Raw genomic sequence first — 18,249 nt, 5'->3', positions numbered from 1 at the left:
TAGGATCTTTGGCGGGCCCCCCTACCTATCGCTAAGAATAAAGGCAGTGTGACGCTCCACAGTAGCGTTTTCCAAATGGTGTAACCTACGCGGTAAAATTAAGTAACTGGTATATTTTTAGTGTTTTTTTTATATTGTAATACTTACATCCATTTGAAATATAGAATTGTCGAGTATCGATACACAAATAAAAATTGTATCGTACAAACAAATAATTTAAAATAACAACATTATTCTTTTTTTTTTACTATTAGAGAGAATTTTTGATGTGTATTTATATCACTTATTTGGTCGACTCGCCACGCCGGGGCCTTCTTAGCCCGGGCCCCCAGGCTAGAGCCCTGTCAGTCCCCCCCTCTTTGTGGGGGCCATGGGTTCCATGACAAAACAGATCATGACAAAACATTGCAACATATCGTCGCTGTAGATTGATTTGTTGAATAGACCAAATGTCAAATGTTCAGGAGACGAAAAACAAATTTCATTATCCTATATTTAAATACATGGAGGTATTGAAATTGTTGTTTTTACAACATATGAATGCTGTTTTCATTACAAAGCAATTTAAAGAAAAGGATGGTTCTGGTCCATTTAGATACAAAAAATCATTTTACATTGAATGGTCGATTTCGACTAAAACGGATTTTCGACGATATTTTGTGCAACCCTCACTAAAAAAAATCACGTTCGGACGTCTGAAAGTCAAAAAATTAATGGTTCCTGAATGCTACACTAATATTCAATTCAGTAGTGACGATATTTCAAATCTTTCTATTTTACAGGTCTATGGCCGCTCGCCTGTCCACGAATTTCAATATGAACCTAACTGGTAACATAATTTCCGGTTTTTAATGAAATTCCATATGAATAATAATATATTATTCAAATTGTTGTATTTGCCGGCCAACGAAAGGGTTAAATTTACAACAAATCAGTCAGCAACCGAGTCTCCGTTTCAAAGAGCAGTTGAAGACAACCCGGGGTGACGGGCTCATTTATGGCAGAATTAACTTGTTGCATAATTGCATATTATTGGTTTACTCCAGAAAGCGTTGTATCTAGGGATCCCGAGCTATTTTCGATACCTATGAATCCCGGGATTGATAAACATAATCCCGGGATTTCGGGATTGATTTTTTTATCAATTTTTATGGAGAATAAAATAAAAGCGAAAATAAAACAGAAAAAAATACTTTTAATAAAAAATAACTACATTAGAAATAAACTGAGTTTGAATGAAGTTTGATTAATACCCATGTGTAGGTTGCGGATTCATTTTATTTTTTCACATGAAATAATAAAAATGAAAAAGATTGGAAAAAAACAATGCTTCGCACTTTTAACAAAGTAATTCCACCATGATATCATACGTTTTACGGCAGTTCCATATTTGGCTGACTAATTAGATTTTGCAGGTTGAGCAAGTGGCTGACATCCATTTCTCGTAAAAAAAAAACAAAATCTGTTAATACAAACCTCTACTCTGTGGAGGCCCATATGATCCTATTAGGATCGGACATGGTCGAAAAATTAGATTTATGATGCGGAAAGGCCATAAGTACGCCATGATTATTTGCTTTACTATTTTAAATCTCGCTAATCCATTCATTATGTCTTTACTATCAGAAACAGCAATCTCATATTAAATTCACATTATTATTTATATTACAATATTATTTACTTCATTAAACTTGTGTATTTCCAAGATTGAACGTATACAATATTAACAATAAATGTCTTAAATAGTGTAAATTATACTAGATTTATTTTTGACCGGGGGGGACATGCTCGTCGAAGGTCAAAATTGAGTTTTTATTGTATTTTCAAACCATGATCCTGGACACTCCTTAAACGTTGTAGATAATCTATTTATATAATTTTGAAGCCTTATTATCCTTTATAGTTATTTTAAACATTTGATGACTGCATAAAGTATTTTTGTTACATAAAATAGTATTCATTTAAACCTCTCGCTCTAATGTTTTAGAATATAGTCATATTTCGGTACATAACTGTGCAGTGGTGTTAGGATTTTTTACGTTTATTAATTTTTAAACGCATTTGTGAAACCATTAGTATAATTTAATACGAGATAATTTTTGTGAAATATTCACGATAAAAAATTATATTGATAATCTCTGTGATCCCAAATTTGACAAGAATTAGGCATTTTATTATTCAAAAAATCGGCAAGATTAACACATTTGAAGATGATTCTAAAGATACTTATTATAAGCTATGTCTTTGAGCATTCAAGTGTGATAAACATCTTATGAATAATGATTGCTTTATAATAATTATTTACCTAAGAATAAGGTAGTGTTTTTTTGAAATACGCCATTTCTTTTGTCATTCCCTAGTGGTTAAGCTACAACATACGGCCGTAGCCATAAATTGACAAACTATAATTAAAGTAGGGAGTAAAATTATGTTAACGCGCGTGTTTACCTTGTTGTACCTAACCGAATTTTTTTTTATTTTTTTTTAAACGGTACATGTTCAAACACGCGCGTCAATATCATTTTACTCCCTACTTCAATTATAGTTTGTCAATTTATGGCTACGGCCGTATGTTGTAGCTTAACCACTGGGGAATGACAAAAGAAATGGCGTATTTCCAAAAAACACTACCTTATTCTTAGGTCAATAATTATTATAAAGCAATCATTATTCATAAGATGTTTATCACACTTGAATGCTCAAAGACATAGCTTATAATAAGTATCTTTAGAATCATCTTCAAATGTGTTAATCTTGTCTATTTTTTGAATAATAAAATGCCTAATTCTTGTCAAATTTGGGATCACAGAGATTATCAATATAATTTTTTATCGTGGATATTTTACAAAAATTATCTCGTAATAAATTATACTAATGGTTTCATAAATGCGTTTAAAAATTAATAAATCTAAAAAATATTAATACCACTGCACAGTTATGTACCGAAATATGACTATATTCTAAAACATTAGAGCGAGAGGTTTAAAAGAATACTATTTTATGTAACAAAAATACTTTATGCAGTCATCAAATGTTTAAAATAACTATAAAGGATAATAAGGCTTCAAAATTATATAAATAGATTATCTACAACGTTTAAGGAGTGTCCAGGATCATGGTTTGAAAATACAATAAAAACTCAATTTTGACCTTCGACGAGCATGTCCCCCCTTAACAATGGAAAAAATGTCAATCCCGGGACCAGTCCCGGGATCCCGGGATTGTCAAATTGTAATCCCGAAATCCCGGGATCAGAATTTTGGCTCGGGATTGGATTCACTAGTTGTATCCAGTGACGCCCCTAAACAAAATGTCGCCTCTGGGCAGCGCCAAAATGTCGCCCTATTTTTTTATACAGTATCTGTGCACGTGTCGTTACTGGTCACTATGGACATCTAAAGGCAACGGAAGTAAACTAGACATCGCGAACTTGACAAAAAAATTACAGTCCTGTTAAACCTTTTATGTTACTTAACCCAATGTTTGAACCAATGACATTAATATGGACGAAGCATCTAGAAAATAAAATGACACTCACTTTGTGTCGGGTCTGCCGGATGGCGAAATTCATATTTTAATATCGGTATCCTACGCTCAAATGAACATTCTGCTTGCAAGCGGTCTGGCGACACCGCTGGGTCTGCCCATACAAAATTTCTGACTGTCAGGTTTCGACTCCACCGTTATTATTGTGTTACAAAATGCCAATGTGCCTAGTTAAAAATTGTAAAAAAATCTACTTAACACTCCAAGAAAGATGGGATATCACTTTGCATGTGTTAGTATTATTTATTATTTATAAAGTGCCATTTTAAGATATTGATGAATGTTTATTCAATGCAATTGAATGACAGGAACCATTGGACAGTCAGTCGCCTGTGATTCGCTGAGCTCACTTGCGTCTAATCTCCGAGAAGTCGTAAGTAACCGAGAATCTGTTTCTAACGCAATGAGTCATGACACTAATACGCCATTACAATAAAGGTTATATTACTATAAATTCTCGAAGCTTGTATCGCATAATGGAAACGGATACGTCAATGGTCACGTGACATCTACCTATACATCTGTGAATGACTTTCATGCACAATTTCTCATGCGCGCCGGGTATGAAGTGAGTCGTCCATTTAATATGTCATTGGTTTGAACCCAATCAGTGAGCTGAATTTTTTAATGGAAAGATATTTTCGTTATTACTAAGTTTAGGTAGCTATTTTTATATATACGAAATGATTCTCCTCGATTTTCCGTACCTTCGAGTAACTGCCGCCCCCAAGCGAGGCTCAATCTGCCTACCCCCACGGGACGTCACTGGTTGTCACTAGTTTACCGGCATTCGGCTTAGGACCCAGATACACAGTTGAATAAAATAATCAAATTTGAAATTCAATTAGGATACATTGTACGACTTGCGTCGCCGTACTGCAGCTGCAGTGCTGCGTGTCTGAGCCCTTATACGGAAGGATAGCTATCGTCAGGCCGCGGCAGTGACTTGCGAGTTACGATAGTAGTGCTGGTTATTGATGGTCTTCGAAAGGAATGCTTTGATTTTTTGTCTATCAATAATGTTGTCACTACTGTTACGAAATGTTCATGTTGGGATGGTGAATTTCGATGTTTAAAAACAACTACTAAACACGTATGCCTATACCTAACTAGTTATATGCTGGTCTGCACTGATACCGATATCCTGGAATGAAGAAGATACGCTTAAGGCGAATTACAGCAAGATAGAGATAATAATGATATTCAGTACGTATATAGTTCGCCGTATCACACTTCACCGTGAAATGTTGTATCGGAAATTTATGGCCGTATATTAAATACCGTCTAACCTCTTTGGGTTGTATAGTACTATAGTCTGAAAATTTCTCCGCCGTTTATATGGACCGATCAGGGACGGCACCAATTGGAGGAGAAGATATAATGCTGAGCTCTACGGGCTGTACGAATATTGCAGCGCAGTTCAATCAATGAAGATTGGGAGACTGTGATGGCTAGGTCATGTGCACCGTATGAATGACAATGAACCGGCAAAGAGAGTGATGTCCAGCAATCCAATAAGGCGTGGAAGAAGTGGCATGCCACAGATTCGCTGGTTGGATGGAGCTGCCAGTGACTACCGTATTCTGGGGGTACCGAATTGGAAAGCGGCCACACTGGATAAATACAGGTGGAGGGAGCTGTTGGAGGAGACTGAGACCCACACCGGGTTGTCGCGCCCCTGATGATGATGATCTTGTCAGTTTCGTCGTTTCAATCGTGTCCGGAAACTTGTAGGTGTGCATTTCGCCGTTTCACACTTCACCGTGAAATGTTGTATCGGAAATATATGGCCGTATATTCCTCTTTGGGTCGTAAAGTACTGACATAAAATTCATGTCTAAATAAAACACGGTTCTTGTCGGTTTCCACTTTACAGGAAGCCGGCAGCAAGCAAATTTTGAAAATAGACGATATACTGGATTATTTGTTAGGTTAGGTTTTCATTCTTGAATTCATAAATTTTGCCAAAATCAACTATGAAAATTGAATTAATGTTCATACTATTGAATCTAATAAAATTAGATACCGTATTAGTATACGGTCATCGCTTTCCGTCCTTTCCGATAAGAAACCTCACGGCGAACTGTGCCACAGTGAAATGTTTTACGTACAATTTACATGAAACCCTTCGAGGTGCTGATAATGCGCCACTGCTCGGCCGGCATGCGTAAAAATGAATAGTTGACCACCGCTCGGCGTAGATAATCGTGCCCTTGAACTCTTCTGGTGATTAGTTGTTTTCCGTCGGACACAGTGAGTAGGGACTGACTGCGAACGCCATAGTTTGGTTTACCTGCTCAATAAATCATAATGTAGACCAGCGTTTCCACAATATCTTTCGGCGCCCCCCACACGATCATAATACGTCTAACCTTTTCCATTTCCGGCTGCATTCCGGAAATTACCGGTTTGTTTCTCAATAACTCTTACCATTGTGTTGCCAACTGTAATTTTACAAACATAATAATATGACAGATACGTTAGGAAATCGTGTCCGGAAACTTGTACGTATGCAGTTCGCCGTATAACACTCCACCGATGTTGTATCGGAAATATATGGCCGTATATTAAAGACTATCCAACCTTAACTACTGACTATTCCACGTAACCTTAAAATTGCCATTCGGAATAGATTTTTTTGAATTACTTGATAAAATGATCAGGCGCCTGGCATTTACTAATACACTAATACGCAGTGCGTATTACAATAAATCTTGGCACTGTATAGGTAAAATTGCAAAGTTGCGCGGAGGATACTCTACTGACATAAAATTCATGTCTTAAAAAACACGGTTCTAGTCGGTTTACACTTTACAGGAAGCCATCAGTAAATAAATTTTGAAAATAGCCGATATACTGGATTATTTGTTAGGTTAGGTTATGACACGTTTTCATTCTTAAATTCAATTTTGCCAAAATCAGCTATAAACATTGAATTCATGTTCATCTTCTTGTTATTGTGCCATCCCCTAGCGGAGATCGGCCACCATCAAGGCGATCTTAGATTTGTCGTCAGCTACCCGAAACAGTTCAGTGGAGCTGCACTCGTACCAATCACGGAGGTTCTTAAGCCACGAAATACGGCGCCGTCCTCTGCTACGCTTACCATTGATCTTTCCTTCAATGACAAGTTGGGGAATGCTGTACTTTTGTCCTCTCATAATGTGGCCGAGGTACTGTAGTTTCCTGGTTTTGATATTACGCAGAACTTCTCGGTTCTTCTCCATTCGATTGAGAACTTCAACATTTGTCACCCGTGCAGTCCAAGGAATTTTGAGGATGCGTCTATACAGCCACATCTCGAAAGCTTCAAGTCTCCGTGACGTCTCTTGGTTTAGCGTCCATATTTCCATGCCATAGAAAATAACAACGTACCATATTGTACGGGTTCATAATAATCTAATAAAATTGGAGACCTATAAATAGTATACGGTCATCTCTTTCCGATAGAAAGCTCACGGGGAACTATGCCACGGTGAAATGTTTTAAGTACAATTTACATGTAACCTTGTGCGCGTGAATATACTAGCTTTATTATGAGAAGGTTTAAGCTGTTTGCTGTGTCGAAAAATGCTAGATCTAACACCATACGCCAGATGCGAATTAAGCTCGATGTTGATTGTTAGATATTAAAAATGCTAGATTTGGCAAGAAAACGCTACGGCTGCAGACACACGGCATTGCAGTGAACGTGCGTCGACGCAGGTCTTATTTGATTCCAATTTCATCCGATTAGAATCACCAATTAGATTTCTTTTATCCAATCGGTGATTCTAATCGGATGAAATTAAAATCAAATAAGACCTGCGTCGACACACGTTCACTGCAACGCCATGTGTCTGCAGCAGTGTTGCCAATCGTACTATAATTATAGTATTTGTACTATAATTTTGGTCCGCGTACTATGTATGATATAAAACAGGTATAGTACGCCCAAAATACTATAATTTTGAATATCGGAAAAAAATATGTAAAAAGTACTTACTAAAATTTCGATATTTCCGTTCGACGAATTGGTGCAAAGTACCTACTATAATTTCGCAATATAGGAAGATTTAGAGAACATGAAAAAATCCCTTGACTTGATTTAAAATGATATTTCTTGAATTCTTCGCTAAGCATTTTTGGTCGGAATAGGTAGGTACCTAAATCAAAAGAGGTCTCAGAGTTTCTCAAATTCTCCGTTTTTTTTCTGAGAAAGGAAAAAAACTATACATTTTCAACAGATGACAACGCGTACTATATTTTTTCCCCAAATACAAGTGACGTCCCTAGATAAAATGCCGCCCCTAGCCAGCGCCAAAATGCCGCCTCAATCTTTATACAGTATTTTTATCATCCTTTCATGAGTCCAATATCTAAGATATGTGTTATATGGATACATTACTACCAAAATATCAGACTAATTATTTGCAAATCTGCACGTATCCTTTCTGGTCATCAAGGACCTCGAAGGGCAACGGAAGTAAATTAGATATCGCGAACCCGATAAAACCAGTGAGCTGATTTTTTTAATGGAAAGATATTTTCGTTACCTATTACTAAATTTAGATACCTATTTCTATATATTCCAAATGATTCTGCTCGATTTGCCACCCTTCGAGTAACTGCCGCCCCCAAGCGACGCTCAATCTGCCTACCCCCACGGGACGTCACTGCCAAATACTATAATTTTGGAGGCTCTGTACTATAATTCCACTTTGAAAAGATGGCAACACTGGTCTGCAGCCTTAATTGGCAACGGTGGGCCCGCACAGAAATTGAGAAATGGCACGTTTTTGTAAATACCTACCTGAGAAAAATGATTCATTTAATTTATTTAGTTCATATCTTCCACGGCAGGTGGTGTTGCGTACCTCCACGATCGGGTTTTTTTCCGATTGACTGAGCAAAAAAAAACAAAACAAAATGTTCCGTTTACCGCAAAACACCTCTTCTTCTTCTCGAGGTATTTCACGGATCGGAGCGTTCGGAGCAAGCGCAAAACAACGTGGAAATATTGCACGGATCAACGCCACTCCATGTACAAAAAACTGTGGATTTGACTGTCCGTTCTGACCGCGTATAATTGTGTGATATTAAAATTGACATCATCACCGATTACAGTGGCGAAGGGTGGATGTAGGCTGTTAAGATCCGACATAAATAGTGCACATTAAGCTTTGTCAGTCATACGGTGGAAAGTGAATGTTCCAAGTTCCAAATTACGAGTAGTTAGGTATTATGAAATAATGTACATATTATTAAATATTATGTATTATCTTTGAAATTAAAACAAGTTAAAATCCAGCCCTAGGTTAGAAATTACCGTGCCGGAAATAGCGTTAGAAAATTGAATGCATAATAATATGTTATTAAATTCATGCACCTGCAATTAAAATCTCGTTAACCAAAAATGGTTCTCCATGTGACTATAGAGTAAAACTAAATAATATTTATTTCAAATTAAAGTTCTCCTTGCATGAATAATAATTAATATAATATGGGAACACAGTAAAGCTCAAATTACACTGTCTGGTCAGACTCTCAAGCCGTTCATCAACCCTACCCAGATCGCCCGATCGATCGTTAAGGTGACGCATCAGTGAAACGCCAAATAATTTCCAACTGTAGGCGCGACGAAATTTTGGACTCGCTGCCATTCACTGAGAGAATCTCGAGCCAGAAGCACGTCACTTTGCTGCGTGATGGCGACGGGTCAATTAATTCTAAAATCGTGTAAAGATGACTAAAAACGTTACCTATTTACTTTAAAAAGAAAACATGTCAATGAATATATTATTATTGTTACTAATAGAACAATAAACAGAACATAAAATGAACGTATGTTGGATTTATATGAAAAATAATATTTCGTTTGACAGGTGTCATTTGCACCCGCGACCCGCAGTCCGCGCATCGCCTAGCAACGATCTTTTTAGACCGTGCCTCAACTAATGCATGGCCTTAAATCTACTGTCGACAGGGAACTCAGAAATAATGGGAACTGAAATATCTAACGGGTAAAGCCGGATTCATACTAGACTTACATGTCGTGTTGTGATGATCTCTGACGTTATTGCTAGCGTGCACATCTATGTGTCGTGTTGTGATGCCTATTGCCTACTGATGCTATTTTAAATCGGTTCCATGACAAAACAGAACAACGATAAATATAACCAACCTTTCAGGAAAAATATAAATTAAATATTGAACTTGTCCTATCTCTATTATGTTGATAGATTTTTAATAGCACAGATTTTCAATACGCCATAATAAGTCAAATTATATACCTAATTTCTGCATTCCTAATCGCTAGAAAGCCTCAAATAAACGGGACTTTGCCGGCAAGCTTAGGATATCTCATCTTAATCAATATAATATCGTCTCTGTTCTGGCAGAACACACTAACTGGAGAATACTAGTTTTGAGTAATTCGACTTTGAAGTTGTTAAAATGTTTGAAAAATGGTCTATCATGTGAGTTTATTAAGTAATCGTAAAAAGAATGAATTTAAAATAAAGACTTTATTTATTAAGAAGGTTTCCAGACGGTACAGTTTGAAATAAGAAACATTTTGGTATAACTAACTCAATATGTCATTTTTTCGAATTAGTGTTTTCTGCCAGAACAGTGACGATATGTTCAAAATGATTGGGTGTCTAAGTACAACGAAATAATTACCTAACCTAACCTTAATAGATTCCACAAAAATTAATGTTTCATTTTTCCCCTGGCTGTTCTGATTTGTCATGTTCTGTTTTGTCCTGTTTTGTTCTGTTTGTCGAGAAGTTCTCGCATTTCTTCTGTTAGCCCAACTTATGGGGGGGCGGAAGAAGAAAAGAAGACATTGGGTTAACGTAATCCGATCCCGGCGGCATCCGTCTAGTTAACTGCCCGGTCGGATTTTATTGCTTAGGGTCGAAAATTTTGTTTTTAAACGATCGACACATTAACAGTTTTGCTCGGTATACCCGAGAAGCAGCTCGTAATAAAAGTGAATAAATGTATAGAGAAAATCATAAACTAAAATGTCAACGAATGTTTCCCCATTACATCCAAGATCTCGCTATTTCCGTGATCGTAATAACCAAGTTCGACTGTATTTATAAATAAATTAATACTTTTAATCGTCGGTTTATATATATGTTGTCTTATCGATTTCTGAGCGTTTAAAACAGTTTTCTTATCAACTAATAATAGATAACAACAAAAAAACAGATAGTAGCTAATGTGCTGAATCAATTAAACAAATATCTTCCAACACATATTTATATAATTATTAATTCTCAATCACATATAATCACATAAAATAATAAATAAATAAACTTGTTTTATTGTGGATACGGTTAAAAGATATTTGCAAATAAGTATAGGTAGGTAAATAGATCATAATTTTTAATAAAAATACGGCTATGTTTGACAAATACTATTTTCAAACAAAATAATTACAAGATAAAAAGAACTTTTTATACCTATACCACGTTTTTAAATTGTCTGTTGAATCATATAAACTTGACAATTCTATGTATTAATAATTTAGGACAAATAAGGCAATTGCCAACAAATCATTTTTTGCTACTTTGCAACAAACAAACAAATATAGAATACTGAAATGTCATTTTGAGTTCCATAGTAACGCACGTATATATTAATAATTTAGTTGCTATGACCACCTCCTTAGCAACAAATACAAGTGGATTGGATTACGGATTTCTTTCGAAATAACGTTTCATACAAAACAGAATTAACTCAAAATGAATTCAATTCTACTTAAAGATGGCTAAAAGTATTAAAATAATGCATTGGTGTCGTGTTCTGATATATTCTAAAAGTTTCAAATGTCTAGCTAGTCGGGAAGTTAGTTGAAAATCGATTGCAAGGTTTGTACTGAATAAACAACCACCGGACAAACAAGAATACGGGCTAAGAAAAACGTGGTAAAAATCATACAAAAAAGGTCTGAGTTAGAAATTTTATTGGAGTGTTATTAAAAACCCTAGATAGGCAAGTAGTATGTATATCAGTGGCGAAGAGTGGAGGTAGGCTGTTAGGATTTAACTATCTAACATAGGTACATAATAAAATGTCATTCGAATGTCAGATTCTGTCCAGTTGCGAGATTTGATTGGGTGGTTATCGACAGCGGCTCCCCTATTCATTCTTTAGAAAAGTTTATACGTCTGTAGGTAAAGTCGTTTGAAACGTGTTTTTATACAAATGTCCCATGTTTTTTGTTGTCTACCGCGAATGTAAAACAATACGTAGGCGTATAACCAAGTGTAGCAAGTTTTGCTGGAAAATTTATAGATACCGTTTCATCGGAAGTAGCGACGTGTGGTCTTGTGGAATATTGTTATTATTAAATCATGCATATTTTCACGATAGAGTGACCAAACAACATTTTATTTGACAACAATGGTTGCAAGACGTTGAGATTTAAACAAATGATTGTACAAACAAAGTTTACAAACCATTGCATAATTTCATTTTGAATGCGGACATATTTCGTATGTACTTATCTTGGCCTGGAGAAGGCATTAGCGACAGAACAGATAATAAATAGAATTCCGACAGGCAATATTCAATAGGTACACTACATTTTGATGCAGGGTTTTGAATGTGTGAGTGTCTTACGAAAATGAAACACGCGTTATGCACGTGCAATAGCGTGTAATACACCAATATTAAATGAGCGTCAATGCATAAACCGAGAACAGTTGTCAGTATTCGACGTATGACGTATGCTTGACACGTGTTAGGTTTATCCCGGGTTATTCCTTACTCGAGATCGGTTACCTGCTACTCTTTACCCGTTATGTATTTCAGTTCCCATTATGTATGAGTTCCCTGGCATTAGCGTTTACATGTTTCTACAATGACAAAACCAAGAAACACAATAATAATGGTATTAGGGTTGGTTTATGGGTGAGACTGTACAAGGTTTTAATCTCGAGCGTGGAGAAATATGGGATAAACAGATTAATAAGATAGAAATGTAAAAGCCATCGCCATAGAACAGAATTTTAAAACTGGGTACTTACTTAATGATGATCAGTTCATAAAACCCAAGTAGAACAAAGCGCACTGACTGTCCCCAAATATTTAAAGCGCGTTACATCTGTAACAAACTGTACCTAATGCATATTATTATGATACAGAGTGACTATTAAAAAAAACAGATTATTTACCACGTGTTTAAGTTAATCCCATATTTTTCCACATTCAAGATATCACACCCAGTAGAGAGTCGTATCCGGAAACTTGTACATATGCAGTTCGCCGTGAAATGTTGTATCGGAAATATATGGCCGTATGTTAAAGACCGTCCAACCTCTTTGGGTCGTGTAGTACTGACATAAAATTCATGTGTAATACAGGGCTCGAAATGGACCGGAGCGCCGTTCCTGTTCGTTAAATCGGTAAAATTATCGCTCCGTCTCGTGGAAAAAAAATTGGCCATCTGAGCTAGATATGCCATTTACTTAATAGAAATTCGAACACACTCATTTTTATGAAATACACATAAAATTTGATAAATATGTAAATATCTTCAGAAAACTGTCGAGCCCTCCGGTTCGTAAACTTTTCCATTTCGAGCGCTGCAAATAAAATACGGTTCTTGTCGGTTTACATTTTACAGGAAGCCAGCAGCAAACCTATTTTGAAAATAGCCGATATACTGGATTGTTTGTTAGGTTAGATTGAGTTAGGTTAGGTTTTCATTCTTGAATTCATGCATTTTGCCAAAAGCAGCTATGAAAATTGAATTAATATTCATATCGAATCTAATAAAATTGGAGACCGTATAGTATACAGTCATCTCTTTCCGATAGAAAGCTCACGGCGAACTGTGCCACGATAGAAGGTTTTACGTACAATTTACAATATGTAACCGTAGTGAGCAAGGTAAGACAGTTCCCATTCGTTTTGTGTTCCTTGCATAAAATTACATAAGCGCGTGGTAAAGAATTGATATATATTCTACAGCTACGTTTGTATCATACTATTATGCATTAAAGAATGTCATCCAAACGACATATTAGTAATATTAATTAAGGACATGTCGGTGGCTTTGTATTGTGTACACACATTTTATGGCCTGATCGCCGTGAAGTCACCCACAAAACTTGGCGTATCCCTATGCCGATTGGCTTTGCATTTATATCTTATTATATATATTAATCAGATCGGTGTACAAAATGCACACCTAGCATACTTAGAATAGAATATTGAATATAGCTCTAGTTTTTTTGAAGTTATACTTCTTTTGGCGCGTTTGGGAAAACAGATCAGAGTGTATTTTTGGCGTGTGGCGGAAGTTGCGCTTGCCGATGCAACACAATTTATTATTATCATTATATTCATTTCGGTCTCAGGGGTACTAGTCGTTCAATACAACCAAGTAAACAGCACATGTTGTAAACATAACCAATATTGTGTCATAAAAAATAATTACACCCACAATGGCCGCGTGGTTTAAGCGCCGGTCTATGGTGTCGAGGGTCCCAGGTTCAAATCCTGGGTCTGGCAAGTACACATATTGTTTTTCAATTTGTGTATGAGTCAGAGTATGGACCTAATAGGTTGAGCAAGTGGCTGACATCCATTTCTCGTAAAAATAAAATCTGTTAATACAAACCTCCACTCTGTGGAGGCCCCATATGACCCTATTAGGATCGGACATGGTCAAAAAAAAATTTAGATATATGTTAATTTATATTCATAAAACTTTATTTATATTGGAGTGCAAGTATATTTATTTTTCATTGTGAAGATTGTGTATCAAGATGTGAGGCTATATTTATGTAAGTATTATTTATAAGTAAAATTATATATAAATAAATTTTGTGAATGCTGAGTTGGTAAATAATTCAAAAAATATATTAAAATTTGATTTTTTATTAATTCATCATGGGCACTTTTGAATCGATTATAACCGCTCTATGGCAAAGATGAGTTTTGGTCCAATACAATAATTATTATCATGTGCTATATGAGACATAGATGAATCGCGTACGTTTTCATCAACCTAATCCACTGTCTGTAATTATTAATAGACTCAGGTAACGGCTTATTTTGTTTTGTTACGCCAAAGAAGTATAACTTCTAGCGCGCATAAATAAGTACACATACTGATTTTTTCTGTTTACCTGTGATTTTCTTACTTCTATCCTGTAAAATTTGAATGTTTACTAATGTGAACAAAAAAAAATAAACCATGGCTGGTCAGTGGTTCCTAGAATCCGCATTCAGCCGAGTTTCATTGGAAATGTTAACACGAAAAAAACGGGGCAGGTAGCAACCCTATTCGAGCGAGCGAATTCCGACGAAGGTAAAAGAAGTGGTTCCCGCCAAAAAATGACAGGCAGGTGGGCGCGAAACGAGAAAGCGGTGTCGCCACACTGCACAATGCAAATTCCAGACTGGAACAGTAATGATTTGCGCCCGATACTAGAATAATATTATTTATTATAACGTATAATAACTGGCGTTTACGTGGTAAAACTTCATTATAGGTAATGGTGTCTTTAGAATAATTATTAATGGCGTTATTTGTGGAATTATCAAAAACAAGTTTAATATAATATTATAATATCATACCTAGGTAGGTACTTATTACGAAATTCTGTTAAAATTTAGCAGTTGTACAATATATTATCATGTCAAAAAGTGATTTTATTGACTAAAACGGTTCTATATAGGTACAGCATTGCTCACGATATTGGAAAGTTTTATTATTTTAACTGCGATACTTTTTGAGATATTAGCAACACTAAAATGCTTATCGTGGATCTAGGTAGGTATATGATTATTTTTATTATCCAAAATAAAAAAAAAAAAATTTTGTCAATGATAAAGAGTGTTTTCATGAACATAATTTTATTATCACAGATATACTCCAAAAAGTCCGCATGATTGAATAAAGGGTTTTTTTCCTCTCCTGAACAATTTTGTTTTTGCGTATAGCTAGGTACCTACTAGACCCCTTTTTGGGGGACGCTTTCAGTTACTGCAGTTAGTTTAGTTTCTTCTTGTAACGTCTTACTGATCAACGGAAGTATCATTGTATCTATACCTATGTTTCTATGATTTCTAACGATACGGCAAGTATTAATTTTATTTTGAACTGTAGAACCAATCAACTTGCTAATTTTTTAAATGTACATTTCATCAAAATAATAAATTAAAGACGACACGTGGAAGACATTTTCTATTCAATTTAAAATTGCGAAATGATGTTTTATTACTCGTATTTGACACACTCGTCATTCAAAAACTGCAACGTTGTACTGCTGACGACGATTTTAATAATATCATATTATTTACTTGTCTATGTTAGTATAACAAATATTTTATTATTATTACTAAAATAGTGAAGAATCGACATCTAATAGACATACTTACTCTATTGAAATAAAAATAATTAGTAATCAATTTAAAATAAGACATTTTATAATATTGCTGTCTCAATAATAAAACAGTATATCTAGTTAGGTGCCCATTATTATTGTTAATACAACGTTATCGTTTAAAATATTAAATAGAATATTGCATTGCAACAATTCAAAATTTTATGATTAAGTATAAATAATAGATGATAAGTATAAAAATATAAAGTAGGTAGGTATATTGAACGTATTTTTGTTTACCAATTGTTTGGCCAGAGATAAGTAAATAACTACCCACCTAATTCTAGCATTAAATTCGGTAATATTAATTACAAAATACTTATATAATTTGATTTTTCGGTACAAGTCGGTTATGGGTAAGCCAGGCGGAAACCGCGCTAATTGTCATACCCGATTTTGGCAAAATTAATGAATTTCAAGAATGATAACCTCACCAAACTTATTTTTCGATGATATGATAATGATTTTTCGTTATTATGTACCTATTTACTAACAATAACATTGAATTGTTTATATTATAGAACTTTATTAATCCACCATGTAACAATATAAGTCGTCAGCTGAATGCAGAACTATTCTAACATACCTAGGTACATTTGAAATTTTTGAGGAGACTGTTTTTTGAAACAACTTACTGAAATTATTTATTATCTTTATGGATAAATGGATGCATCATATTTTAGTAGGATTATTGATGAAAAAAACGGTGCTTACACTTGTCCATATAAATAATAAATAACTGAAGTAGGCTGTTTCAAAAAACTCTTCTGCAAAATATTTCATATATGTGAGTTAGAATAGATCTGCATTCAGCTGACGAAGTACTTCCACACTTGTTTAATAATTATTGATGTTTTAATATTAATTATAAGTACCCTCATGTATATTAGTGTTACTGCTTATAAAACCCTTCGTCAAATAGGTATATCTTTGATCGCGGAAGTGTATTCCTACTACTGGTTCAAGCTTCGGCATGCAACAATGTAAAAATCTACACAATAACATAATTAAAGGTCATTCGTCAGAAATCATTAGATCACGTTCTCCAATCTTACAAAACAACAATTGCTCGAAATGGTACAGCAATGAACAAAACATAAATACCTACCTAATATGTAATATGTTTTAACCGCGGCGGTTCGTCAAAATATCAGCAACCGGGCACCGGCATTCACCAAGCCTAGACACGGTACCGGGTACAGGTAGGCAACGTAAAATTTACCTGTTCACCCGGCCACAAGTCCGTACCTATTGAAAAGTTTTATTATACAAGCTCTAATGGCTTGGGAATTCTGCTACATAGTATTTCCGTTGAAAAACCTATTATAGAACTGTAAAAATAAGTTTTAAAACGATATTATCACGTGGTTTGTTCATGCTACTCAAATTAAAATGACAATGATTATTCTGACGATACAAATAAAAATAAGTAACATGAAACGTCTGTTTATACTTTATGTGGTATCGTATTATATTTTTTTACAACGCGTGGGTAGTTACTAGCATAATTAATAATAGTATTAACAAAAGACTGGCGAATATGTATCTACCTAGCCGCATTAAAGTATGTATGCATTGCCAACAGAATTTTGCAAGAAATAAATGCGATTTTAATACGCATAATTATTGTAAAAAATATTGTTTGTTGTGAATTGTATTCACGGTTTAAAAAAAATCAACGATGCCTAAACAAAAACGAATGCGCGCGAAGTAATTATTTAGGATGTGCGATTTAAACTCAAAGCATTCCTTTCCCACGATCGTACACCTATGAAAGGTAAACGTAAATACATTCAAAACGAGATACCTCAAGCGTGCTCGCTCGTTTTCTTTGTGAGCCGCTTTGTACTGAGAACACCGGTGTAGGTAAGCGACTATGCCTCACAGCACACCTTGATTACCGAAGAAAAAACGCATGTTGAGCATTTTTTTTATTAAAAAAACCGCTGGCATATGTATCAAAAAAACACTGCATTTGGAACGATTTTACCAACGTATAGCAACATTAATTAATAAGCATTGCATCCCAAAAAAACAAAACAGGAATAAAATTTGAATTTAGAACATCTTGGCGCCTTTTTTAATGGAATGTACTGTAAGAATAAAAAAAACGTTTGTGAAATTAAAAACACTATACAGTGATGATAATAACGTTTTAAAACACGGTTTATGGCTTTATTATACGCAATATAATACGGTTTTTATATTATGCGAAGTTATATTATAGCTTGTCTTTCAAATATGACCATCTGCCGTCGGCCGGCAAGAAAAAGATGCAGTGTTGCCAAATCTCCGATTCGAGACGTTGCAC

This window comes from Rhyacophila brunnea, unplaced genomic scaffold (assembly GCF_057557595.1).
Source record: "Rhyacophila brunnea isolate RB1 unplaced genomic scaffold, BYU_Rbru_1.0 scaffold_24, whole genome shotgun sequence".
Classification (NCBI taxonomy): Eukaryota; Metazoa; Arthropoda; class Insecta; order Trichoptera; family Rhyacophilidae; genus Rhyacophila; species Rhyacophila brunnea.
This window is presented reverse-complemented; position numbering follows the sequence as displayed.